At 45.9% G+C, this 27119-nt stretch overlaps 1 protein-coding gene across 1 annotated transcript in view; it reads right to left on the bottom strand.

The window, feature by feature from the left end:
* The window catches only part of LOC143768130 (immunoglobulin superfamily member 11-like), a 190775-nt gene that overhangs the window by 101377 nt on the left and 62279 nt on the right, over window positions 1–27119 (bottom strand). The window lies entirely within an intron of this gene.

Genomic DNA, 27119 nt, shown 5'->3' with positions numbered 1-27119 from the left:
AGGAAGGCTGCAGTATAGGCAGACTAGCAAGTGATTCAATTAAGAGCACACTCAGAACTAGAGGAAAAAAAAAAAAAAAAAATTGTAGCAGACTTTTTTTTTTCTCTCCTTTCTCAGCCAGTAATTTAACCCTTTTTTGGGCCGGTCAAACTGTCATGATTCTCAATGGCGAGAGAACATAGCCCAGCATATATGAGAACTAGCTCTTGGAAGATGGAAACTATACTGACCATGAACTAAACCTGCCGCACAACTAGAAGTGGCCGGGTAGCATGCCTACGTTTTTTAACCCTAGATGCCCAGCGCCAGCTGGAGAACTACCTAATCCTAGCAGAGGAAAAGACAGTCCTGGCTCACCTCTAGAGAAATTTTCCCAAAAGGCAGACAGAGGCCCCCACATATATTGGCGGTGATTTTAGATGAAATGACAAACGTAGTATGAAAATAGGTTTAGCAAAATCGAGGTCCGCTTTCTAGATAGCAGGAAGACAGAAAGGACACTTTCATGGTCAGCAGAAAACCCTATCAAAACACCATCCAGAAATTCCTTTAAGACTCTAGCATTAACTCATAACACCAGAGTGGCAATTTCTGATCACAAGAGCTTTCCAGACACAGTAACGAAACAGCAGCTGTGAACAGGAACAAAATGCAAAAACACACAAGGACAAAAGTCCAACTTAGCTGGGAGTTGTCTAGTAGCAGGAACAAGCACAGAAGGCTTCTGATTACATTGTTGACCGGCAAGAAACTGACAGAGGAGCAAGGTTATATAGCAACTCCCACATCCTGATAGGAGCAGGTGAACAGAGAGGATGATGCACACAAGTTCAATTCCACAAGTGGCCACCGGGGGAGCCCAGAATCCAATTTCACAACACAGATGGCAAGGAATCAGGAGGAGACCAAATTGGACTGAATACATCGATACCAGGCAAGAGACTGAGTCCTAAGGAGGACTAAATAGGGAACACCCACAGCTTAATGAAACTGCTGAAGCCCAGGCCTGCAGAAGACATGACTCATACAATACCATTAGTGACCACAAGAGGGAGCCCAGATACACAGTTCACAACACAGCTGTCAATGTCTTAGGTTGGATTTGGTTCTCTCCTTGGATTTCTCATATGGCCTGTCCTTGTCAGCAAAAGATAAGTTTCTGCTAGTTCTTATTTGTCCATTTGCTGTGGACTCAATTGCTTTGCAAATATGTCCTTTTTTGTCCAGCTTGTCACTATGTCATATTCAGGCTAGCTGGAAGCTCTGGGGAAGCAGATTTGCCCCTCCACACCGTGAGTCGGTGTGGAGTTCATTTTTTGTAAACTCTGCGTGGATTTTTGTAGTTTTTAATACTGACCGCACAGTATCCTTTTCTCTCTGTCTATCAAGTTTAGTAATGGCCTCCTTTGCTGAAAACTGATTTCATTTCTGTGTATGTCATTTCCCTCTCCACTCACAGTCAATATTTGTGGGGGGCTATCTTTCCTTTTGGGGTTTTCTCTGAGGCAAGATAACTTTCTATTTCCTTATTTAGGGGTAGTTAATTCTTAGGCTGTGAAGAGGTGTCTAGGGAGAGTCAGGAACATCCCACGGCTATTACTAGTGTTGTTGTTAGGATTAGGGACTGCGGTCAGTAGAGATACCACCTCCTTAGAGCTCGTCCCATGTTGCGTTTTAGCCACCAGGTCATATCAGTGTGGCCTCTTAACCACCAGGTCATAACAGTATAATGCACCCCATAGTTCTTCATATAGTATAATGTATTCCCCATAGTACTCAATACAGTATAATGCAGCCCACATATAGTATAATGCTGCCACCCCATAGAGCATAATGCAGCCACCCCACAGAGTATAATGCAGCCACCTCACAGGGTATAATGCAGTTACCCTACAGAATATAATGTAGCCCCTGAGTATAATGCAGCCCTGCTAAACAATGTAATGTAACCCCTATAGAATATAATGTAGCCCCCTCATATAGTATAGTGCAGCTCCTCCATAGAATATATGGTAGCCCCCTCCTAGAGTATAATGCAGCCCCCATAGAATATAATATAGCCTCTCCATAGAATATAATGTAGCCCTCCTCATATATTATATAATGCAGCCCCTATAGAATATAAGGGAGCCCCCAGAGAATAAAATACAGCCCACCTCCCCATAGAATAAAATGTAGCCCCCAGAGAATATAATACAGTCCCCCATAGAATATATTATAACCCCAGAGAATATAATACAGCCCCACCATAGAATATAATGTAGACCCCAGAGAATAAAGTACAGCCCACCATAAAATATAATGTAGCCCCCATAGAATGTAATACAGCCCCTCCATAGAATATAATACTGACCCCCATAGGATGTAATACAGCCACCTTAGAATACAATACAGCCCTCCCCATAGAATGTAATACAGCCACCCCATAGGATGTAATACAGCCCCCTCATAGAATATATGAGTATAATACAGCCCCACATAGAATGTAATACAGCCCCCCATAGAATGTAATACAGCCCCCCATAGAATATAATACAGCCCCCCCATAGAATATAATGTACCACAGGATCCGTGACAGTAACCTCTCTTCTGGGGGGCACTAGACCCCCAGGTCTCCCTGGAAATCTAAGATGAAAAGCTCCAACCAAACGATCAACTGGATTGACTACCTCAAGAATCTCATACAGGCCAATAAATTTAGCATCGAACTTTGGCGAAGGTACTTTCAGCCTGATATTCTTGAATGACAACCTAACTTTATCACCAACTTTATAAGTGAAATCCGCTGAATGTTTCATATTGGCCTTACGTTTTTGATGAAACTGAGCAACCCCAATATTCCTCTGAACCTCCCTCCAAACATCCCCAAGTTCCTGCTTCAGGACACCCAAACTCCTCCTAGAAAATTCACCAAAATGAAGATAAAAACCATAATTATAAAGAAAGGCGAGTTTCCAGTAGACTGATTGACCCGACTGTTAAAGGTGAATTTAGAAAGAGGCAAAAATGAGGACCAGTGCTCCTGAGCAGCAACAAAATATCTTAAAATTTGTTCTAACGATTGATTCGTACTCTCTGTCTGACCATTGGTTTCAGGGTGGTACACAGACGGAAAAAAACAATTTCCCAGAAAATGCCCTCCAGAATTTAGAGACAAATTGCACTCCACTATCAGATACTGGAGCGGCCCCCAAGCCCAGGGCAGCGTCTCTTGGTTCTGGGGATGTCACGGTGGCCTGACCCAGTCCGTGGCCCTGCTAAGGGGCGTCCAATTAAAGATGTAGGTTACGGTGTAGGTCGCAGTAAATAACGAGTCAAGCAAATAAGGCAGCACACTGCAGCGCTGAAACATGCAAACATGAAACACGAAAATTGAACTGCATTACTGCACTAGAAATATGAAAAATGAGAGCGTTTAGCACATAAAAATGACCAATTTTATGTGTATCTGGTAGCCACTTTACGGCATCTCTCTTATACCAGGTCCTACGCTTTCCTTTCCTCGCTGAGAATAAACGTCTCCATCTGAATGGGTACCTATGAAAACCTCTTCTTAGACTACATTCTCTCTCTCTGTGGAGGGGTATTGGACCTGTTGCAATTAAAACACCTGTGACTAGGAGGCGGAGTGCTCGGTCAGAAGGCTAAATAATACATTTGAAAAAACTGACCGTCACATCCAAACATAGACTAAGTGTGAACAGGTGCTGAACCTTCAGCACCTGTTCACACTTAGTCTATGTTTGGATGTGACGGTCAGTTTTTTCAAATGCAGTAAATAACGAGGACACAGGGTTGCAGTCTCTTTACCTCTTTACTGAAGGCTTCGGCATCCGCAATCCAGAGCACTGCTAACAGGGCTGGCTGAGACCAGCCGGTCCGAAGGCACATCCAGAGTTCCCTTTGCAGGTGGAAATCAGTAGCATACCTACTAGCACCTTGGTGTTGTAGTACTTCCCTGCTGAGCACCACGGGATAGTCCTCACAACTGTCGTGTATGTTTCTGTTCTCTCTCCGTCCCCCAGATGATATGGATAGGATGCACCCGTATGACGGGGTAGGCCTGGAGTTATTTTATAGGGACCCTAGAGACGCCCCTCTCCCACAATTGCCTCCATTGTCTTCATTAGGTGAAAAGGTGAGACAGCCAACCTAGAGTTAACTGCCCTGCCGTAGTTCAAAGTAATGCGTAGAGCCTATTACTTCCTCGGTGTTCCGGCCGCCGGCTACGCGCCTCAGAAGGATGTTGCCGATCTCGGGGCACGACTCCTTCTGTTTCTATCGCCTTTGTGCTGTGATCTCGTTTCTCACTTCTCCACAATATACTTCGCTTCGTGTCCTTTCTTAAGATGCCGCCGCAATGAGGTGCAGGCACAGCTCCGTAACGATCTGTCCTTTGCTAGGCCTCTGCCAGGATCCCACCCCTGACAGGGACCCCCCTGAATCTTCCCAAGTAGCGCTCTCCTCTCACTAGATGTTACCTGGGCAAAACCCAGTCAGCTTCTCTCTAACTTCCTATCCAACCCCCAGTTTTACCCGATTGTGAGGAGTGGCCTAATACATAGAACCCTTTGCTCCCCCTGGAGGCCAGAGTGTGAAGTGTAATGTGTGACTGTGATACCTGGTCAGGTGAACTCCTTAAGTGCCATCAGACGTACCATCACTCCCCTTAGCGGCAAAGCAACAGTACTGCAACGACCAGGACTCTGGGGCGCTGCACTTATAAGGCAGTTCAAATAATATCTTAGCTCGACCAGGGAGGCCTGGGTAATAGTCTCAGGTTTTTGCAGAGCAGCAACAGCTTACATCTCCAGCAAATGCAGATGGAAGTAAACATGAGCAGCAGATGAAGGAGGATTACTGGAAACTGGTATATGCAGCAGGAACTCAGAGCAGAGCAGAGTAGCAGGATCACCACACAGGTTCACAGGAGCAGGTATATAGCCAGGGAGTCATCAGAGTCAGGAGCTGGATGCAAGGCAGAATACTCTAGCACAGACTGAATGCTGGGTGAAGTTTTATAGCAGGAAGACACAGTGCACATGAGACGAAAGACGCCATCTTGGAAAAGGGCAGTAATGCACAAAAGGTAATAAAAAATGTTCAGAGTCCTGACACACCAGGACGATGTTGGCAATGCAGGAACAAATACACACTTCGGACCAGGAAGGCGTTCTGGGACAGTGGATTCAACAGGAAGATAGTGAACTAGCTTTGCTGAGACGGTGTGTGGCTTCACAAAGACTTCCCAGCTCGGCAGAAAGAGGTATTCTGCCTCCAGAGGCACTACGGATCCTTCAACAGAGGGAACAACTTCGGATGAAGAATGAGGTACTATATAAAAAAGCACAACTACGGACTGAGCTGGGTGTAGTCCCAACAGCGTTGTTACCCGAGATTGCCGTTTTCGCACACGAGCAAGGGGCCCACTTTGGTCCAGAAAAGACCTTCCAATGGTTACAACGGTTCATCTACCACCCCCAGCTGAAAACAAAAGTGGAAGAGGCCTGTAGGACATGTTGGACATGTGAACTGGCTAAGCTGCCGGAACAGAGAGCTCCTGTCCAGTCCATTGTAACCTCTGCTCCTCTAGAACCCTTGATGATAGACTATTTGACAATTGGCAAAGCCAATTAGGGCTATGAGCACTGCCTAGTGATGGTGGATCACTTTATAAAGTTTGATGTGGTGACTGCGACTCGGGATCAGACCGCAGAGTCCACTGTGTATGCAATCTGCGAGAACTTCATCCAACTCTATGGATGTCCAAAGAGGATTCACTCTGATCAAGGAGCCTGTTTCTTGGGAAAAGTAATGGATGAGCTACATTGCATGTACCGGATATACAAATCCCGCACCACACCATACCATCCTCATGGCAATGGCGCCTGTGACCGGTTTAACCGTACGCTAATTCAGATGCTAAGAACTTTCAGAAGGCCCGATACCGTGAGTACGTTTCTGAACTGGTGTGGATATATAATAATCGTGTACATCGAACACCTTACTCTCTTCTGTTTGATCGAGATGGAAAAAGAATCACTGAGTTGGCATTGGATCCAGAAGAGGACTACCCACGGACGGGGGTGTCCTCCTGGGTTCAGGAACATAGACATTGCCTGCAACCCTTATACCAGTTGCTCCGGACTAGACTATAGGAGTTAGAGTATGAGGAGAAGACCCCATCCGGAGCAACAGATTTTAAAGTTGGAGACCTCAGGACAAACGAGAAAATCATTGGGAGAAAGACCCATATCGGGTGAAGAGGCAAGTTATTCCTGAGGGATCTGTATACGAAGTTCAGCTTGAGAATAAAGAGAATGCACCCACTCGAACTCTGCACCGAAACATGCTCCGACCCTGTCTCTCTAAAAACCCTGTACCAGTGGAAGATGGGTCCAAGCCCATGGAGAAAATTCACACACCGGTAGAAGAAAAGGAAGAAGAAGAGGGTGATGAATTAAGCCCCGGGGCCTCAGAGAGGTTGGAAGCAGAGAACACAGGCTCATCTATAACTCCTTTCCTACGGTTGGATTTCTCCACAAGAGGATTCCACCACTTCTTCTAATCTGAGGTGCTCTGAACGAACAACAGCTAGCAAGCCCCCCAATCGTTATGATCAAGAACAGCTACAAGAGGCGCTGCAGTTGCAGTGGTAGCTACCGGAGCATCAGAGGTGTAAAGAGGAGACCCCTATGGTGAGGGGCAATCAGCGGCATAAAGAGGATACCCCTAAGGTGAACAGCAGTGTCAAGAAGAGACCCCTAAGGTAAAGGGTCATCAGAGGGTGTACCAGTGGTCCTTTGCGGAGGCACATCCAGCCAGGTCTCAGGCGTATGACTTATTGCAGTTGGTGGAGGAATGGCTCCATCCTGAGACTTTGACCCCGGCCCAGATAGTAGAGTGGGTGGTGGTCGACCGGCTTGTGAGGGCTCTGCTGGCCGCCCTGCAGCGTTGGGTGGGGCAAGGGGACCTGGGCACTCTGAACCAGCTGTTAAGTTGGATTGAGCGGTATACAGCCACTCAGGACTTTGTACAGGAGCATGGGAAAAGTTCACAAACCACTGTTGGGGCTAACCAGGATCGTGCCCGTGGTGATGGGATAACCCAAAGTGAGGGTGAGAAAAGTTCTGTTTTCCCTAAAGCGGCTCCAAGGTATAGTCGTGCCACAGCTATAAAGTTTTGGTGGTGCCGAGAGCCCAGACATGTGGATGTCACTGCCCCCTGATGTCTGAACCCATGGACTGCGGGTATACCCACCATGTGTCTATGTATGCCCACTACCCAGCCAGTCTGTTCAGTTGACAGTGGGCCCCAGCGGTGCCAGGTACTAGTAAACGGGTACCAAACAGAGGCTCTCCTGGATATGGGGAGCAGAGTAACTTTGGTCCATGGGTGCCTTGTTGCCGGGGACAACCCAAAAGGACGGAAAGTAGAGGTGTTGGCATCAATAGGGAAATCCAGAAGTACCCAACCTCGGAGTTTTATTTTTCTACATCATGTGGGGACATTAAACATGTGGTGGGAGTGGTGAAGACCATTCCATATGGGACTGTGTTGGGAAGAGATTTGCCCCTTTTCTGGTCCCTGTGGGAAAAAAGAAGAGAATGTCCAGCTTCACCGTGTCCGTAAAGAGTTTTCTATATTCACAAACTTTAAACATGGAGGATACAGACTTCAGCACAACCATATGGGTAAGAATCTCAACGCGTTTCTGGAGACTAAGCTCCCTTAATCATGACAATCTTTTTTGGACTTTATACGCCTGGACACAGCGGGTCCATGCGCCCGAGGTTTGGTTCTTGCATCACGGGTCAGCTGGTATATATTCCTTCCCTGTGGGAAACCAGGATCAACCCTCCCAAGGTAAAAGTTGTTCCGGGAGTAGAACCCGAAGATCCCAAGTCAGAAATACCTGCCATAGGGGTCGCCAACCTATGGACAGAGTGTAACCCTGATAGGTTCCCCCTAGAGGTTGTGGCAGGAAAGGTCGAGAAGACCCCTCCAATCTCCGAGCTGGAAATGTCCCCTGGAAAGTTCGAGACAGTCCAGTTCCAGGGTCCCATGCAGAGACGTGCATATAAAAAGAAAACTGTGAGGAACCGGGAGTGTGTGGTTGCGGAGCCAACTAGGGACATATGCACAAGGAACCCTCTGGCACTGGCCAAGGATGTGGATTTGGGTCAGGGTGAAATGGACAGAGCTCTCGACAGATAGCAGCGTCAGGAGTCTTGGGTTCAGGTGCGATGTGGTAAAGATCTCTGCGTACTACTGTACATCTGCATACTACATCCCGGCAGGATGTAGTCAATGTAGCCAGGTTAAGGGTACAGAGCAAATGGTACCAAGTGCCCAAAGGCAGATACTTAGGTTACGGGATGAGCAGCGGGGTTATTGAACCCCAAATAAACCGGGTCAAGGCCACTCGAGATTGGCCCAAGCCTACTGTCAGTCAGGAAAGGGGGAGTGTCATCTGCAACGGAGAACGGGGAGGTGGTTGGTCAAGTAAAAAGTATGCAGTAGAAGCACAAAGGGGAGGGATGCTTGTATCAACTGATGGTTCCGGTCCCTAATTTGGTTTCTTAGTACAGTGTCGGGCAGGTGGTGTCACAGGGACATGTGAATTCCCTGTCATGTGCCCATGTGGGGTGACAAACCCCACAGATTTGAACAGAGGGAAGGGATATGTGAGGCAGTGACTGGTCTTACATGTGGGTGTCGCAGTGTTTTCCCCCCAGGATGCGCACGGAGGCGTGTTGATGCCATAGGAGTGTATTGCAGTCACAGGTGTAGCTGTGATTGCAATGCAGAATAAAAGTAAGTGTTGGTCTTGGGCAAACTATTTGTCCAGGGTGGAATTAAGAGAACCTGCTGGGCTTTTGTGTTTTGAAACGGACTACAGGATAGTAATGGTTAATTCATTTCATTCCTGGCCGGGTTTTCCATGTGGCTGAATGCCACAGATTCGAGTTAAAACCCTTGCAGTAAAGGGTTTGGGTGTGTCAGGTTCAGAGTCAGTGTCAGTCTGGTGTTTGCAGAGCTCCAAATGTGTGAGGCAACACAGTCAAGTGGAGCCAAACAGCCAAGGGAGCTGAAGGGCCTGGCACGCCCAGCATACAAGGCAGTGCAGTTGCCCATGGCAAATGGTATTGGAGATGAACTGGCATGTTTATCGGCTGCAATCTGGAGGATATGGTTCCCGTCGGCGATCCAGAGGATATCGTTTACTGTGCAGTGCTGTGAGTTGAACATTAAAGAGACTTTTGTTTTGAACTTTCCTGGGTCACTGCTTCAACAATGTACAGAGTGGATACTGCTGTATTGCAATGCATTTAATAAAGAAAAATATCATGCATTGTGAGCTGTGGCTCACTGGTAAAGCAACAACTTACAGACAATGATATGTGAGCTTGATTCCTGTGGATACCCGATCACAGGAGGGAGATGAAGTGAATATTTAATTTAATTTATGCACTCAGCAGAGAGAAGCGGCTAAATCCCACAAGGAGAAGGAGCTACAAGAGAAATGAAAATGTTGGAGAGGTAAGCATAGAAGCCGGGAGAACAGCTGAGATGTTACAGTGAGCCATCAAACTGGGATAGTCCTGCCAAATCCTGGACGATTGGGAGCTATGAAATTTAGTGCTTAATGCTTTCTATGTTCATGGCTTTGCTGTATCCTGAGAAGTAAACCCCGGTCAATGGGTTACATGTCTCTTCCAGAAAGTTAAGCCCAGTGAGATAGCCGGATAGTCCTGGTTGGTGCAGCAGTATAGGTGAGAGTTGTTATATTCATGGAAGTTGAATAAGGTGAGTATTTTTGTTGTTTATTATTTTCTGCTTTTTTTTTTTTTTACAGAGGTCAAGGGCTTCAATGGAATAGGCATAAGGTGAGAATATCTGTGCTATTTTATTTGTCTGTGTCTTTCTTTCAAATTAAGGATTTTATTCTGGCTGTTTTTTTTACAATCTAACTATTGTGTTAGTAATGGGGGTGTCTTATAGACTCATCTCCATTACTAACCAGTGGGCTTGATATCAGCGGCTATATAACAGCTGATATCAACCCCACAACTATTACCCCACTTGCCACCTGACCAGCGGTAATGATCTAGCCACCGATCAGAGCCACTGGTGTTTCTCGCACTGTCATGCCAGGTCACAGAGGAAAACATCATGACCCTGACGCATGGGGGCTGCACCAAAGAGGAGTATATTTCTTAGTTTCAGCAATTGTCCTCTAAGGTTCTGTGGAACGATGTAGTTCTCAGGCTATGGTTAAACTGACACCTTTCGGATACTGTTAAGGACACTCTAGGTCTGCATGCTCCACTCTGTTCCCAGTGGGAGGCCATGCCTCAGGCCATTCAAATGGATAGCATAATTTGAGATAGATGTGATGAACAACAGGGTTTCAGTCATCCTGCCCGAGTCTGTTCACTTGCCAGATATGGAACCAATGGAAGTTGAAGCAGCCCACTCTCGGATCGTGGAGAGGAGATAATTTTGCATGATTTTGGATTCTGCCTTTATAATGATTGTGCTGGACATTTTCTCAAAGACTGCTTGATATGGCCTCAAGCCAGCAAGCCTTCGGGAAATGTCTAAGTCTGGGTGATACTCGAGGATGTCACCCAAACTTTCAGGTACCCTTTTACTCCTCAGATAAATTACTGCTGAATGTAAAACTTTGTTTTCAGAACCTATGGTTATCTGCTCTTGTTTTCATTGATTGTGGGTCTGCCGCCAATTTAATTGATTCTGGACTGGCTCTTAAATTAGGATTAGGGACAATTAGATTGACCCATTTAAATAGTCACCATTAAGAGGACACCGTTACTTCAGAACTTTGTCCAGCTGGTAATGGTGGAACTCTTCACTCTGAATTCATCGCCTTCTACATGTTGGATAATTTACCTGCTGGGTTGGTGTTGGAATTTCCATGTCTGCATATACATAATCCTATTATTGATTGGGGTTAGAAGGATATTGCTAAATGGAGTTACTGCTATCGTAAGAAATGTCTTAAGGTACCGTCACATTTAGCGACGCTGCAGCGATCCAGACAACGATCCCGATCACTGCAGCGTCGCTGTTTGGTCGCTGGAGAGCTGTCACACAGACAGCTCTCCAGCGACCAACGATGCCGAGGTCCCCGGGTAACCAGGGTAAACATCGGGTTACTAAGCGCAGGGCTGCGCTTAGTAACCCGAAGTTTACCCTGGTTACCAGCGTAAAAGTAAAAAAAACCAAACACTACATACTTACCTTCCGCTGTCTGTCCCCCGGCGTTCTGCTTCTCTGCACTGTGTAAGCGCACAGCGGCCGGAAAGCAGAGCAGTGACGTGTCACCGCTGTGCCCTGCTTTCCGGCTGGCCGGCGCTCACAGTGCAGAGAAGCACAGCGCCGGGGGACAGACAGCAGAAGGTAAGTATGTAGTGTTTGTTTTTTTTTACTTTTACGCTGGTAACCAAGGTAAATATCGGGTTACTAAGCGCGGCCCTGCGCTTAGTAACCCGATGTTTACCCTGGTTACCAGTGAAGACATCGCTGGATCGGTGTCACACACACCGATCCAGCGATGTCTGCGGGAGATCCAGCGACGAAATAAGGTGCTGGCCTCCTAGCTCCGACGAACGACATCACAGTAGGATCCAGATCGCTGCTGCGTGTCAAACACAACGATATCGCTAGCCAGGACGCTGCAACGTCACGGATCGCTAGCGATATCGTTGTTAAGTTGTTCAGTGTGACGGTACCTTTAGTTCTGTACAAATTTGCTCCTTTAGTCTGGAGGGTCTGCCGGCTTACCTGAAAGACTTCGGACATGTGTTCTCTGAGAAAGAGGCTGAGATACAACCTCCCCATCTTCCTAACGATTGTTCTATAAATCTTTTTTCCTAATGCTGAATTGCCTAAAGCTCGCCTGTCTAATTTGTCGGCACCTGAATGGACCACTATGAAAGAATATGTAAATGAAAGTTTACGGAAGAGTCATGTCCATCCTTCCTCCTCGACTGTAGCTGGGGGTTCTTTTTTGTGAAAAAGAAAGATGGTGGCCTCAGTCCATGGCTCGATTTCTGTGAACTAAATAAAATTATGGTTAAGAAAACTTACCTGCTTCCACTTATCCATGACTTTTATAATCAGCTTGCAGGGGGATAAATGGTTTTCTAAACTTGACAATAGAGGGGCTTATAATCTGATACCTATCTGGGGTGGGAGGGGTGATGAGTGGAAAACAGAGCTTTTAATTTTGCAGGGTTTATTTGAAAATCTTGTCATGCCTTTTGCGTTAACCAATGCGCCAATGCACCTCCAGTCTTTCTGAAATTTATGAATGACATTTTCTCTGATATTATTGGAAGGTTTATTGAGGTATACCAGATGACATTCTCATTTTATTGCCTGATCTGAATTCTCACTACGAGCATGTTCGATATTTTTTTACAGAAACTCAGGGAAAATTCTTTCTTTACTAAATTGGAAAAATGTAATTTTTCTGTTCAGGAAATATCATTCCTGGTGTTCATTGAATCTGCTGGAGGGTTTTTAGATGAATCCTGGGAAGGTGAAGACTATAATTGATTGGGTTCAACCTTGTGATCTGAAATTGCAACGATTTTTAGGATTCGCTAATAGAGATGAGTAAATTTGATCGGAAATCTATTGCCAAACATATATTCGGCACAAATATGGCACATTCGGATTTGTGATTGGAAATACAAGCAAATTTTCTTAAAATCGGGAAAAATCGCTAACATTCGGTAAAAGTACGGGAAAATACTTTTGTTAGCACTAAAGTATTTTCAGCACTTTGGTTACGATAATTGTGGTGTACAATGAGCATGGGACACGTGTTTGATGGTAGAGGGTGGGGATATCTCAGAAGAGCGGTGTGCCTGTGCAGTTTTTTTTCTAACTTTAACTGTACACATTGCAGCTAGCCAATTAGGGTGCAGGAAACATCCACAATGTCCAGACACAAGGGATTGTGCCATTGGCTGCTGAAATCACATGACCCTCTCTATATAAAGAGTAGACATCTTGTTTTAGCACCATTTTGTCAGTATAACAGCACAGAAAGTCTGCTCCTGACGCTGGGCCTTGGTGCTAATAGATTTTCGCTAGTTAGCTAGGCGATTGTTTCTAAGTCAGATAGTTTAGAAAGCTAGTGACCTGTGTGGCTGTGAAATCGACCTTCCAGCAGATTTTTTTTTCTTGAGCCATTACTGAGGTCCACAGGCAAATCCAACAGGGCACATTTCATAGAAGTGTGTTGTGCACTGTTTCTGTTGTGCTCCATGCACAAGTAGACTTTTCAAAATCTATTTTTTTCAGTTGCCAAATGTGATATATCAAGGCATACAGTATGTCACCTTGTCATTTAGTGAAGCAGAATTTATTCCCTTTCTGACATCAGATGTACTATTCCATCCATGTGACCCAGGCCAATTTGACCATTGATGGAATAGTACGTCTCAGCAATCGGCTGCGATCATGGGGAAAGCACGGCCGATCACCGCCGGTGGTCAGCTGATTCTGACAGCTGTCACCCGGCACTAGGTGCCAGGACGTTTCCGGCACTTTAACACCCGAAATACTCTGATTGGACACGATCGCAGCATTCTGGAAGCCGGCACAGGGGCTGACAGCCTCTCTGCCTTTGCATCGGAGACCCCGCGGAGTGACACACGGGTCCTGATGCTGCCTAGCACCACCCCAGAGGACCCCTTTAAAACCTTCCTCTAGTGTTAGGGTCGTGACCGACCCGTTTTAGGTTTTAAATGCATACAAATTCTACATACATTTCTTAATTGCATCAAGACTTTTTGACTTTTTTAGGAACTTATTTTTAAACAAAATACAATAAAATAAAACTATTTTACTAAATTGTAAAATGCTCTTATTAAAATTATAACATTTGTGTTGTTGGGGTCAATTTTGACCCAGGTCTAATATAAGAGTAAAAAAACAATAATAAGTCCCAAAACTGAACTCATAAACACAATATAAACCAACAGCCCACAGCCAGCTCTACCTCCAACAACTTGAGTTAGGGACATGTCCAGGCATGTATGGCCAAATCAGCTTAGAGTTTGTACTTTGCAGAGTATACATCTACAGTTTACACCTGCAACAATGAGGAGAAGATTTGATGTAAGCCAAATTCTGGATTATATCTTAGATGATAATGAATCAGAGGACACACAGCAGCAAACTGATACAGATGAACAGGTTTCTGAGGAGGAAGATGATGTGGAGTATCAACCGGAAGACACAGACAGTTCTGATCAGTCTGATGAGGAGGTCACTGGTGCTGAAGCTGCTCCTGCTGAAAGATTCAAATCCAAAAGTGGCAAGATCAGTTGGAGCTCAGTACCTCCAGATGTACATGGCAGGGCAGATGCTGCAAATGTCATAAAAATGACCCCTGGGATCACAAGGTTTGCTGTGACAAGAGTAAGTGACATCAAGACATGAGACATGTTTTGATCTGTTTATGCCATTGTCAATAAAAAAAAGTCATTATTGCTATGACAAACCTTGAAGGAAAAAAAGTCCACCTCCAGTCCAGTCCAGGAAAAAAGTGACCTCCTCATCAGACTGATCAGAACTGTCTGTGTCTTCCGGTTGATACTCCACATCATCTTCCTCCTCAGAAACCTGTTCATCTGTATCAGTTTGCTACTGTGTGTCCTCTGATTCATTATCATCTAAGATATAATGCAGAATTTGGCTTACATCAAATCTTCTCCTCATTGTTGCATGTGTAAACTGGAGATGTATACTCTGCAAAGTACCAACTCTAAGCTGATTTGGCCATACATGCCTGGAATGACCTTCATGATGATGTCCTGGATGCCTACATTGGTGTTCTTCTCCTTGCTGGAGTGTACAAATTCTGCAATGAGGCCACTGATAGTCTCTGGGACGCAAGTGCAGCACCCCAGAGTCCTGGTCATTGCAGTACTGTTGCTCTGCCACTAAGGGGAGTGATGGTACGTCTGATTGCACTAAAGGAGTTCACCTGACCAGGTACCACACACCCATGATACACTTCACACTCCGGCCACCAGGGGGGGTGGTTCTATCTATTAGACCACTCCTCACACTTGGGTAAAACTGGGGGTTGGACAGGAAATTAGGGAGAAAGGAGTTGGGAAGAGCTCAAGAGAGGACCTGTCAGGGGTGGGATCCTGGCAGAGCCTTAGTGAACAGGAAGGAACGTTACGGAGCCGTGCCTGTGCTTACAGCGGCAGTCTCCTCAGAAAGGACAAGAAGCGAGGGGTATTGTGAAGGAGTAAGAAACGGGAATACAGCAAAGAGGTGATAGGACCAGAAGGAGTCGTGCTGTAAGATCGAGGCAACATCCTTCTGAGGCGCAAAGTCGGTGGCCGGAACGCCGAGAAAGTAAGAGACTCTAAGCATTACTTCAAACCATGGCAGGACAGCCAATTATAGGTTGGCTGTCTCACTTAAACACCTAAGCAGACAACGGAGGCAGCTGTGGGAGAGGGGCGACTCTAGGGTCCCGGAAGAACTCCAGGCCTACCCCGTCATACGGGTGCGTCCTAGCCATATCATCTGGGGGACGGAGAGAATGAACATCAGAGACAGACACAACAGTTGTGAGGACTATCCCGGGGGTGCTCAGCAAGGAAGTACTACAACACACAGGCGCTAGAAGGTAGACACTGATTCCCACCTGCTAAGGGAACTCCGGATGTGCCTTTGGACCGGCCGGTCTCAGCCAGCCCTGTTAACAGTGCTCTGGATTGAGTATCTCGAAACCTTCAGTAAAGAGGTAAAGAGACTGCAACCCTGTGTCCTCGTTATTCATTGCGACCGGCACCCTCACAACTTTCATTGGACACCCCTTAGCAGGGTCACGGACCGGGTCTAGCCACCGTGACAATCCCAGAACTGAGACAGAGAGGCCCGGTACCGAGTACCCCTCGGCCCTGCGTCAGTGGGGGCGCTCCACATCGACAGGCAGGAATATTTTCCAGGCAACAATGTCACTTCAAAAGTTTCAAATGATATCAAGAGTCCTCAGATTTGACAACAGAGACACCAGAACAAAATCTGACAAACTTGCTACCATCAGGGATGTTTGGGAGAAATGGGTGCAGCTCCTTCCACAGATGTTCAACCCAGGGCCAGAGGTGACAGTAGACGAACGTTTTCTCCCTTTCTGCGGAAAATGCCCCTTCCGGCAATACATGCCAAGTAAGCCAGGTAAATACGGCATAAAAATCTGGGCAGCCTGTGATGCAAAAACTAGCTATGCATGGAATCTACAGATTTACACAGGCAAGTCTGCAAGCGGCATCCCTGAAAAGGAAAACGTGTAGTCCTCGATATGATTACTGGACTGCAGGGTCACAACATTACTTGTGACAATTTTTTTTACCAGCTATGACCTTGGACAAGAACTTCTCAGGAGGAAAATCACCATGGTGGGCACAGTGAAAAAAAACAAACCTGAGCTGCCCGCTGAATTGTTGCAGATGAAGGACAGGGCTCCACTTTCCTCAAAGTTTGTTTTTACAGACACCACCACTGCTGTTTCATACTGCCCCAAAAAACGACGGAATGTGGTACTGATTTCCACACTTCACAAAGATGCAGCTGTGTCATCAGGAAGTGACAAAAAACGCAGAATCATCCTGGACTATAACAAAAACAAAGGAGGAGTGGACAACCTGGACAAGCTGACTGCCACCTACACTTGCCAGCGAATGACTAGGAGATGGCCAATGGTTGTATTTTACAACATCCTTGATGTGTCAGCATGCAATTCATTTGTGTTGTGGACCCACATTCACCAAGGATGGAATTCAAAGAAAAAAACAAGCGGAGGATGTTTCTTGAGGAACTAGGAAGATCCCTTGTCAAGGCGCACATTGACCAAAGGGAACGAGTGCCCCGAGACCCAGCCGCTGCAGCCTTGGTCCGACAACTCCAGAGCTCAACAAGTGCTTTGTCCACACCCACAGCAACACAAAGAGCATCATCACCAGCATCCTCCTCAACCAGGCCTGCCTCAACATCAACCACAACAGCCACAACCCTAGTGAGACCACCTGATTCTAAAAGAAAGAGGTGTCAGGTCTGCCCTAGCAATAAAGACAGAAAGACAAACACATCGTGCTTCGCCTGCAAAAAATACCTCTGCAAAGAACACACAAAAAGTGTCACTTTTTGCCACACATGCATCTAAATACTAATGCATCTAAAAACTAGTACTTGATTTCTGTTGATTTGATTTGCTTGATTGATGTTTGTTTGTTTGACCTAGAAAAGCTACTTTTTATTATTATTGCTATTAATGTTAATATAATTTTCATCTTTTATTTGTATTAAAGTTCTATGAAAAAAAAAAATCATTTTTTTGCCTTTTTTTCATAAAGTAGTTAGATATGGGTCAAAATTGATCCGTAGCACCATAGATGTTACTAGAGTTAATAATATAAAATATATATATGTATATTTTTTTTACATTTAAGAATTGTGTTCTAAAACCCTTCAGTAATAGTCAGGTAATATAACAAACTTTTTAAGTTTATATTATTCTCTTGAGGTTCATTTGACAATATTTTTATATTGAAAATGAAGGGTATGCTCTCAAATGAAAGGCCGAGGGCCACAACAAAAATATTAAAATCAATCCTTCCATGGATGAGAAACCCTAACAAGGTAACTAAGAGGTAAGAAACAAATTGGATCATAAATAACTGTTTTTAGGGTATCCTAGGGGTGATTTGAGACACGGGTCAAAACCAACCCGTTAACATAAGAAAGAGTAACAGAAAGCTAACACTAGAGGAAGGATAAGCAGCGTCAGTCACCCCTGACCGAGTATCACAGGTGGCGTCACAAACTTTTATTATTTCACAAACCCCTTTAAAGATCGTCCCTTTTACTTGGGCACCCAAGGCCACGGACCAGGTCACCGCCGAATGACACATCCCTTTAACCAATTCCCGACCTGTGATACAGCGTATGCGTCATGAAAGTCTGTGCCAATCCGACCTGTGACACATATGCTGTGTCACAGAATGATCGCATCCCTGCAGGCCGGGTGAAAGGGTTAACTGTAATTTCACCCGACCTGCAGGGACAGAGGGAGTGGTGCTTCAGCCCAGGGGGGTGGCTTCGCCCCCCCATGGCTACGATCGCTCAGATTGGCTGTTGAATGTGACTTTCACTTTCACTTTCAATCAGAGCAATCGTAATATTTCACCAATGAAAATTGGTGAAATATTACAATCCAGCCATGGCCGATGCTGCAATATCATCGGCCATGGCTGGAGACTGCAATCTGCCCTGCCACCGATCCACCGCCCCCAGACTCCGTCCTGTCTTGTGCTCCGCTCCCCTCCGTCCTCCTGTCTGCTCCCCCGCAGTCCAATCTCACCCCCCCGCTGCCCGATCCCACCCCCGCATACTTACCGACCTCCGGTGTCCCTCCCGGGCCAGTCCGTCTTCTGCAAGGGTGCCGCCATCTTCCAAAATGGCGGACGCATGTGCATTGCGCCCGCCGAATCTGCCGGTCAGCAGATTCATTCCAAGTACATTTTGATCGCTGTGATAGGTTCTATCACAGCGATCAAAATAAAAAAATAATAAATAAACCCCCCCTTTATCACCCCCATAGGTAGGAACAATAATAAAATAAAAAATATACAGTACAGACCAAAAGTTTGGACACACCTTCTCATTTAAAGATTTTTCTGTATTTTCATGACTATGAAAAATTGTACATTTACATTGAAGGCATCAAAACTATGAATTAATACATGTGGAATTTTATACTTAACAAAAAAGTGTGAAACAACTGAAATTGTGTCTTACATTCTAGGTTCTTCAAAGTAGCCACCTTTTGCTTTGATGACTGCTTTGCACACTCTTGGCATTCTCTTGATGAGCTTCAAGAGGTAGTCACCGGGAATGGTCTTCCAACAATCTTGAAGGAGTTCCCAGAGATGGTTAGCAATTGTTGGCCCTTTTGCCTACACTCTGCGGTCCGGCTCACCCCAAACCATCAGGTATGGTGACTGTGGAGGCCAGGTCATCTGGCTTAGCACTCCATCACTCTCGTTCTTGGTCAAATAGCCCTTACACAGCCTGGAAGTGAGTTTGGGGTCATTGTCCTGTTGAAAAATAAATGATGGTCCAACTAAACGCAAACTTGATGAAATAGCATGCCGCTGCAAGATGCTGTGGTAGCCATGCTTGTTCAGTATGCCTTAAATTTTGAATAAAACTCCAACAGTGTCACCAGCAAAGCACCCCTGTTATGACCCCAGTGGACAGGGTCTCAGAGGAACGTGTAAGTCTGCGAGATTCAAAAATCCAGCTCATAGGGCTGTGGTAACTGGGTTGACCAAATAGCTACTCCTAACGCCAACACTAGAAGTAGCCGGGGATCATGCCTACGGTGATCGCTAGATGACTCGCGCCAGCCAGAGAATCTAACTACCCCTAGGAGAAGAAAACCAAAGACCTCTCTTGCCTCCAGAGAAAGGACCCCCAAAGCAAGATACAAGCCCCCCACAAATAATAACGGTGAGGTAAGAGGAAATGACAAACACAGAAATGAACCAGGTTCAGCAAAGAGAGGCCAGCTTACTAATAGCAGAATATAGCAAGATAACTTATCTGGTCAACAAAAACCCTATAAAAATCCACGCTGGAGATTCAAGAACCCCCGAACCGTCTAACGGTCCGGGGGGAGAACACCAGCCCCCTAGAGCTTCCAGCAAAGGTCAGGATACAGATTGGAACAAGCTGGACAAAAATACCAAACAAAACAAAAGCAAAAAGCAAGGAAGCAGACTTAGCTTGAAATACAGGAACCCGGATCATAGGACAAGAGCACAACAGATTAGCTCTGATTTCAACGATGCCAGGCATTGAACTGAAGGTCCAGGGAGCTTATATAGCAACGCCCCTGAACTAACGGCCCAGGTGAGGATATAGGAAAAGACAGAAGCTCCAGAGTCAAATCACTAATGACCACTAGAGGGAGCAAAAAGCAAAATCACAACAGTACCCCCCCCTTAGTGAGGGGTCACCGAACCCTCACCACGACCACCAGGGCGATCAGGACGAGCGGCGTGAAAGGCACGAACTAAATCGGCCGCATGAACATCAGAGGCGACCACCCAGGAATTATCTTCCTGACCATAGCCCTTCCACTTGACCAGGTACTGAAGCCTCCGCCTGGAGAGATGAGAATCCAAGATCTTCTCCACCACGTACTCCAACTCGCCCTCAACCAACACCGGAGCAGGAGGCTCAGCAGAAGGAACCACAGGCACAACGTACCGCCGCAACAAGGACCTATGAAACACATTGTGGATAGCAAACGACACAGGAAGATCCAGGCGAAAGGATACAGGATTAAGGATTTCCAATATCTTGTAAGGACCAATAAAACGAGGTTTAAATTTGGGAGAGGAAACCTTCATAGGAACAAAGCGGGAAGAAAGCCACACCAAATCCCCAACAGGTAGTCGGGGACCCACACCGCGGCGGCGGTTGGCAAAGCGCTGAGCCCTCTCCTGTGACAACTTCAAGTTGTCCACCACAAGATTCCAGATCCGCTGCAACCTATCCACCACAGAATCCACCCCAGGGCAGTCAGAAGGTTCCACATGACCCGAAGAAAAACGAGGGTGGAAACCAGAGTTGCAGAAAAACGGCGAAACCAAGGTGGCGGAACTAGCCCGATTATTAAGGGCAAACTCAGCCAACGGCAAGAAGGTCACCCAATCGTCCTGATCAGCAGAGACAAAACACCTCAAATAAGCCTCCAAAGTCTGATTAGTTCGCTCCGTCTGTCCATTAGTCTGAGGATGGAAAGCAGACGAAAACGACAAGTCAATGCCCATCCTACTACAAAAGGATCGCCAGAATCTGGAAACGAACTGGGATCCTCTGTCTGACACAATATTCTCAGGGATGCCGTGCAAACGAACCACGTTCTGGAAAAACACAGGAACCAGATCGGAAGAGGAAGGCAGCTTAGGCAAAGGAACCAAATGGACCATCTTGGAGAAGCGATCACATATCACCCAGATAACAGACATGCCTTGAGACACCGGAAGATCAGAAATGAAATCCATGGAGATATGTGTCCAAGGTCTCTTAGGGACAGGCAAGGGCAAGAGCAACCCGCTGGCATGAGAACAGCAAGGCTTAGCTCGAGCACAAGTCCCACAGGACTGTACAAATGACCGCACATCCCTAGACAAGGAAGGCCACCAAAAGGATCTGGCCACCAGATCTCTGGTGCCAAAAATTCCTGGGTGACCTGCCAACACCGAGGAATGAACCTCGGAAATGACTCTGCTGGTCCACTTATCAGGCACAAACAGTCTGTCAGGTGGACAAGAATCAGGCCTATCAGCCTGAAATCTCTGCAACACACGTCGCAGATCTGGAGAAATAGCTGACAAGATAATACCATCCTTAAGAATACCAACAGGTTCAGCGACTCCAGGAGCATCAGGCACAAAGCTCCTGGAAAGAGCATCGGCCTTCACATTTTTTGAACCTGGTAAATACGAGACAACAAAGTCAAAACGGGAGAAAAACAATGACCAGCGGGCCTGTCTAGGATTCAGGCGTTTAGCAGACTCGAGATACATCAGATTTTTGTGATCAGTCAAGACCACCACACGATGCTTAGCACCCTCGAGCCAATGACGCCACTCCTCAAATGCCCATTTCATGGCCAACAACTCCCGATTGCCCACATCATAATTTCGCTCCGCAGGCGAAAACTTCCTAGAGAAAAAGGCGCAAGGTCTCATAACAGAGCAACCAGGGCCTCTCTGCGACAAAACGGCCCCTGCTCCAATCTCTGAAGCATCCACCTCAACCTGAAAGGGAAGCGAGACATCAGGCTGGCACAAAACAGGCGCCGAAGTAAACCGACGTTTCAACTCCTGGAAAGCCTCCACGGCAGCAGGAGCCCAATTAACCACATCGGAGCCCTTCTTGGTCATATCCGTCAAAGGTTTCACAATGCTAGAAAAGTTAGCGATAAAACGACGGTAGAAGTTAGCGAAACCCAAGAACTTCTGAAGACTCTTAACTGACGAGGGCTGAGTCCAATCAAGAATAGCTCGGACCTTGACTGGGTCCATCTCCACAGCAGAAGGGGAAAAAATGAACCCCAAAAAGGGAACCTTCTGTACACCAAAAAGACACTTTGAGCCCTTGACAAACAAAGAATTTTCACGCAAAATTTTAAAGACCATCCTGACCTGCTCCACATGCGAGTCCCAATTATCAGAAAAAACCAGAATATCATCCAGATAAACGATCAAAAATTTATCCAGATAGTTCCGGAAAATGTCATGCATAAAGGACTGAAAAACTGAAGGAGCATTAGAGAGCCCAAAAGGCATCACCAAGTACTCAAAATGACCTTCGGGCGTATTGAATGCGGTTTTCCATTCATCCCCTTGCTTAATGCGCACAAGGTTGTACGCACCACGAAGGTCTATCTTGGTAAACCACTTGGCACCTTTAATCCGGGCAAACAAGTCAGACAACAGCGGCAAAGGATACTGAAATTTGACAGTGATCTTATTTAAAAGCCGATAGTCAATACAAGGCCTCAAAGATCCGTCCTTTTTAGCCACAAAAAAGAATCCCGCACCAAGAGGGGAAGAAGACGGACGGATGTGTCCTTTCTCCAGAGACTCCTTGATATATGAACGCATAGCGGTATGTTCAGCTATCGACAGATTAAACAGTCTTCCCTTAGGAAATTTACTGCCTGGAATCAAATCTATTGCACAGTCACATTCCCTATGAGGAGGCAATGCACTGGATCTGGACTCGCTGAAGACATCCTGATAATCAGACAAATACTCAGGAACTTCCGAAGGCGTAGAAGAAGCAATAGACACAGGCAGGGAATCCTCATGAATACCACGACAGCCCCAACTAGACACTGACATAGCCTTCCAGTCAAGGACTGGATTATGGGTCTGTAACCATGGCAGCCCCAAAACAACCAAATCATGCATTTTATGTAGAACGAGACAACGTATCACCTCGCGGTGTTCAGGAGTCATGCACATGGTAACCTGTGTCCAATACTGCGGTTTATTTTCTGCTAATGGCGTAGCATCAATACCCCTAAGAGGGATAGGATTTTCTAATGGTTCAAGAATAAAACCACAGCGCTTAGCAAATGAGAGATCCATAAGACTCAGGGCAGCACCTGAATCTACAAACGCCATGACAGGATAAGATGACAGTGAGCAAATCAAAGTTACAGACAGAATAAACTTAGGATGCAAATTACCAACGGTGACAGGACTAACAACCTTAGATATACGTTTAGAGCATGCTGAGATAACATGTGTAGAATCACCACAGTAGTAGCACAAGCCATTCCGGCGTCTATGAATTTTCCTCTCATTTCTAGTCAGGATTCTATCACATTGCATCAAATCAGGTGTCCGTTCAGACAACACCATGAGGGAATTTGCGGTTTTTCTATCACATTGCATCACATCAGGTGTCTGTTCAGACAACAACATGAGGGAATTTGCGGTTTTGCGCTCCCGCAACCGCCGGTCAATTTGAATAGCCAGGGACATGGTATCATTCAGACCTGTGGGAATGGGAAAACCCACCATAACATTCTTAATGGCCTCAGAAAGGCCATTTCTAAAATTAGCGGCCAGTGCACACTCGTTCCAATGTGTCAGCACGGACCATTTCCGAAATTTTTGGCAATACACCTCAGCCTCGTCCTGGCCCTGAGACATAGCCAGCAAGGCTTTCTCTGCCTGAATCTCAAGATTGGGTTCCTCATAAAGTAAACCGAGCGCCAGAAAAAACGCATCAATATCAGCCAATGCCGGATCTCCTGGCGCCAACGAAAAAGCCCAATCTTGAGGGTCACCCCGTAAGAATGAAATAACAATTTTTACTTGTTGAGCAGAGTCTCCAGACGAACAAGGTTTCAGGGACAAAAACAATTTACAATTATTCCTGAAATTCCTAAACTTAAATCGGTCTCCTGAAAACAGTTCAGGAATCGGAATCTTGGGTTCAGACCTAGGATTTCTGGTAACATAATCTTGTATACCCTGCACACGAGCGGCAAGCTGGTCCACACTTGTAATCAAGGTCTGGACATTCATGTCTGCAGCAAGCTTAAGCCACTCTAAGGTAAAGGGGAAAAGAAAAAAAAAAAAAAATGAGAGAGGGAAAAAAAAAAACTCAAAATTTTCTCTTTCTTATAATCCCACTTCTGCAATGCATTAAACATTTAATACTGGCCTGGCATACTGTTATGACCCCAGTGGACAGGGTCTCAGAGGAACGTGTAAGTCTGCGAGATTCAAAAATCCAGCTCATAGGGCTGTGGTAACTGGGTTGACCAAATAGCTACTCCTAACGCCAACACTAGAAGTAGCCGGGGATCATGCCTACGGTGATCGCTAGATGACTCGCGCCAGCCGGAGAATCTAACTACCCCTAGGAGAAGAAAACCAAAGACCTCTCTTGCCTCCAGAGAAAGGACCCCCAAAGCAAGATACAAGCCCCCCACAAATAATAACGGTGAGGTAAGAGGAAATGACAAACACAGAAATGAACCAGGTTCAGCAAAGAGAGGCCAGCTTACTAATAGCAGAATATAGCAAGATAACTTATCTGGTCAACAAAAACCCTATAAAAATCCACGCTGGAGATTCAAGAACCCCCGAACCGTCTAACGGTCCGGGGGGAGAACACCAGCCCCCTAGAGCTTCCAGCAAAGGTCAGGATACAGATTGGAACAAGCTGGACAAAAATACCAAACAAAACAAAAGCAAAAAGCAAGGAAGCAGACTTAGCTTGAAATACAGGAACCCGGATCATAGGACAAGAGCACAACAGATTAGCTCTGATTTCAACGATGCCAGGCATTGAACTGAAGGTCCAGGGAGCTTATATAGCAACGCCCCTGAACTAACGGCCCAGGTGAGGATATAGGAAAAGACAGAAGCTCCAGAGTCAAATCACTAATGACCACTAGAGGGAGCAAAAAGCAAAATCACAACACACCCCCACACCATCACACCTCCTCCTCCATGCTTCACGGTGAGAACTCGGCATGTAGAGTCCATCCGTTCACCTTTTCTGCGCCGCACAAAGACAAAGTGTTTGTAACCAAAGATCTCAAATTTGGACTCATCAGACCAAAGCACAGATTTCCACTGGTCTAATGTAGTGTTGAGCGATACCGTCCGATACTTGAAAGTATCGGTATCGGATAGTATCGTCCGATACCCGAAAAGTATCGGATATCGCCGATACCGATACCCGATACCAATACAAGTCAATGGGACACCAAGTATTGGAAGGTATCCTGTATGGTTCCCAGGGTCTGAAGGAGAGGAAACTCTCCTTCAGGCCCTGGGATCCATATTAATGTGTAAAATAAAGAATAAAAATAAAAAATATTGATATACTCACCTCTCCGACGCAGCCTGGACCTTACCGATGTAACAGGCAGCTTCCGTTCCTAAGAATGAGCGCTTGAAAGACCTTAGATGACGTCGCGGCTTGTGATTGGTCGCGTGAGCGGTCATGTGACCTGTTGTGAATTCCGTTCTCGGACTCCCTCCTGTGGTCATGAATGGTACTTTGGTTAGTTCTGCTCTTGGACTCCCTCTGGTGGCTTCGAGCGGAACTGCTGGTCACTGAGGTTGGATTTATCAGCTGTCCTCGTTTATTGCTATGCTGGCTTCCTATTTAACTCCACTCAGATCGTTACTTCATGCCAGCTGTCAATGTCTTAGTATTGGTTCAGATCTCTCTTGGACTTCTCTGAGGACCTGTCTACTCCAGCAGAAGCTAAGTCCTTATTAGTTCATTTCGTTGTTACTGCTTCCTGAATATATTTCTTAGTACTGCTAATTTCTAGTCCAGCTTGCTATCATGATATTCCCTTGCTAGCTGGTAGCTCTGGGGGTGCAGAGTTGCACCTCCACACCGTGAGTCGGTGTGGGGGCCTTTTTGCATACTCTGCGTGGTTTTTGTAGTTTTTTGTGCTGACCGCATAGCTCCCTATTCTATCCTCTGACTATTTAGTGAAGTCTGGCCTCCTTTGCTGAAACTTGTTTCATTCCTGTGTTTGTGACTTTCCTCTTAACTCACAGTCAATATATGTGGGGGGCTGCCTTTACCTTTGGGGAATTTCTCTGAGGCAAGGTGAGGCTTCTATTTCTATCTTTAGGGGTAGTTAGGTCTTAGGCTGTGAAGAGGTGTCTAGGGAGAGTTAGGTACGCTCCACGGCTATTTCTAGTGTCTGTGATAGGAGTAGGGTTTGCGGTCAGCAGAGTTCCCACTCCCCAGAGCTTGTCCTGATTACTAGTTTGCTCATCAGGTCATTCTGGGTGCTCCTAACCACCAAGTCCATAACAGTACAGCTGGCCAACAAAGTGTTTAATGCCTCTCAAAAGAGGGATAAGAGAAGTTCTGAACCCATTTTTTTTTTCTTTGCAGTGTGTTTTGTCTCTCTTTTCCCCTTAACCTCTGGGTGGTTCAGGACTGAGGTGTAGATATGGATATTGAAGGTCTGTCCTCTTGTGTGGATCAGCTCACTGCAAGGGTTCAGAGCATTCAAGATTATGTAGTTCAGAACCCGATGTTAGAGCCTAGAATTCCAATTCCTGATTTATTTTCTGGGGATAGATCTAAGTTTCTGAATTTCAAAAATAATTGTAGACTGTTTCTTTCTTTGAAACCCCGCTCCTCTGGTGACCCCATTCAGCAAGTAAAAATTATTATTTCTTTGTTGCGTGGCGACCCTCAAGACTGGGCATTCTCCCTTGCGCCAGGAGATCCTGCATTGCTTAATGTAGATGCGTTTTTTCTGGCGCTTGGATTGCTTTATGACGAACCGAATTCAGTGGATCAGGCAGAGAAAATCTTCCTGGCTTTGTGTCAGGGTCAGGATGAAGCGGAGGTATATTGTCAGAAGTTCAGAAAATGGTCTGTGCTTACTCAATGGAATGAGTGTTGTCATGATTCTCAATGGCGAGAGAACATAGCCCAGCATATATGAGAACTAGCTCTTGGAAGATGGAAAC

This window comes from Ranitomeya variabilis, chromosome 1 (assembly GCF_051348905.1).
Source record: "Ranitomeya variabilis isolate aRanVar5 chromosome 1, aRanVar5.hap1, whole genome shotgun sequence".
NCBI classification, from domain to species: Eukaryota; Metazoa; Chordata; class Amphibia; order Anura; family Dendrobatidae; genus Ranitomeya; species Ranitomeya variabilis.
The sequence above is the reverse complement of the archived record's forward strand: the minus strand, read 5'-3'. Positions and strand labels throughout refer to the sequence as shown.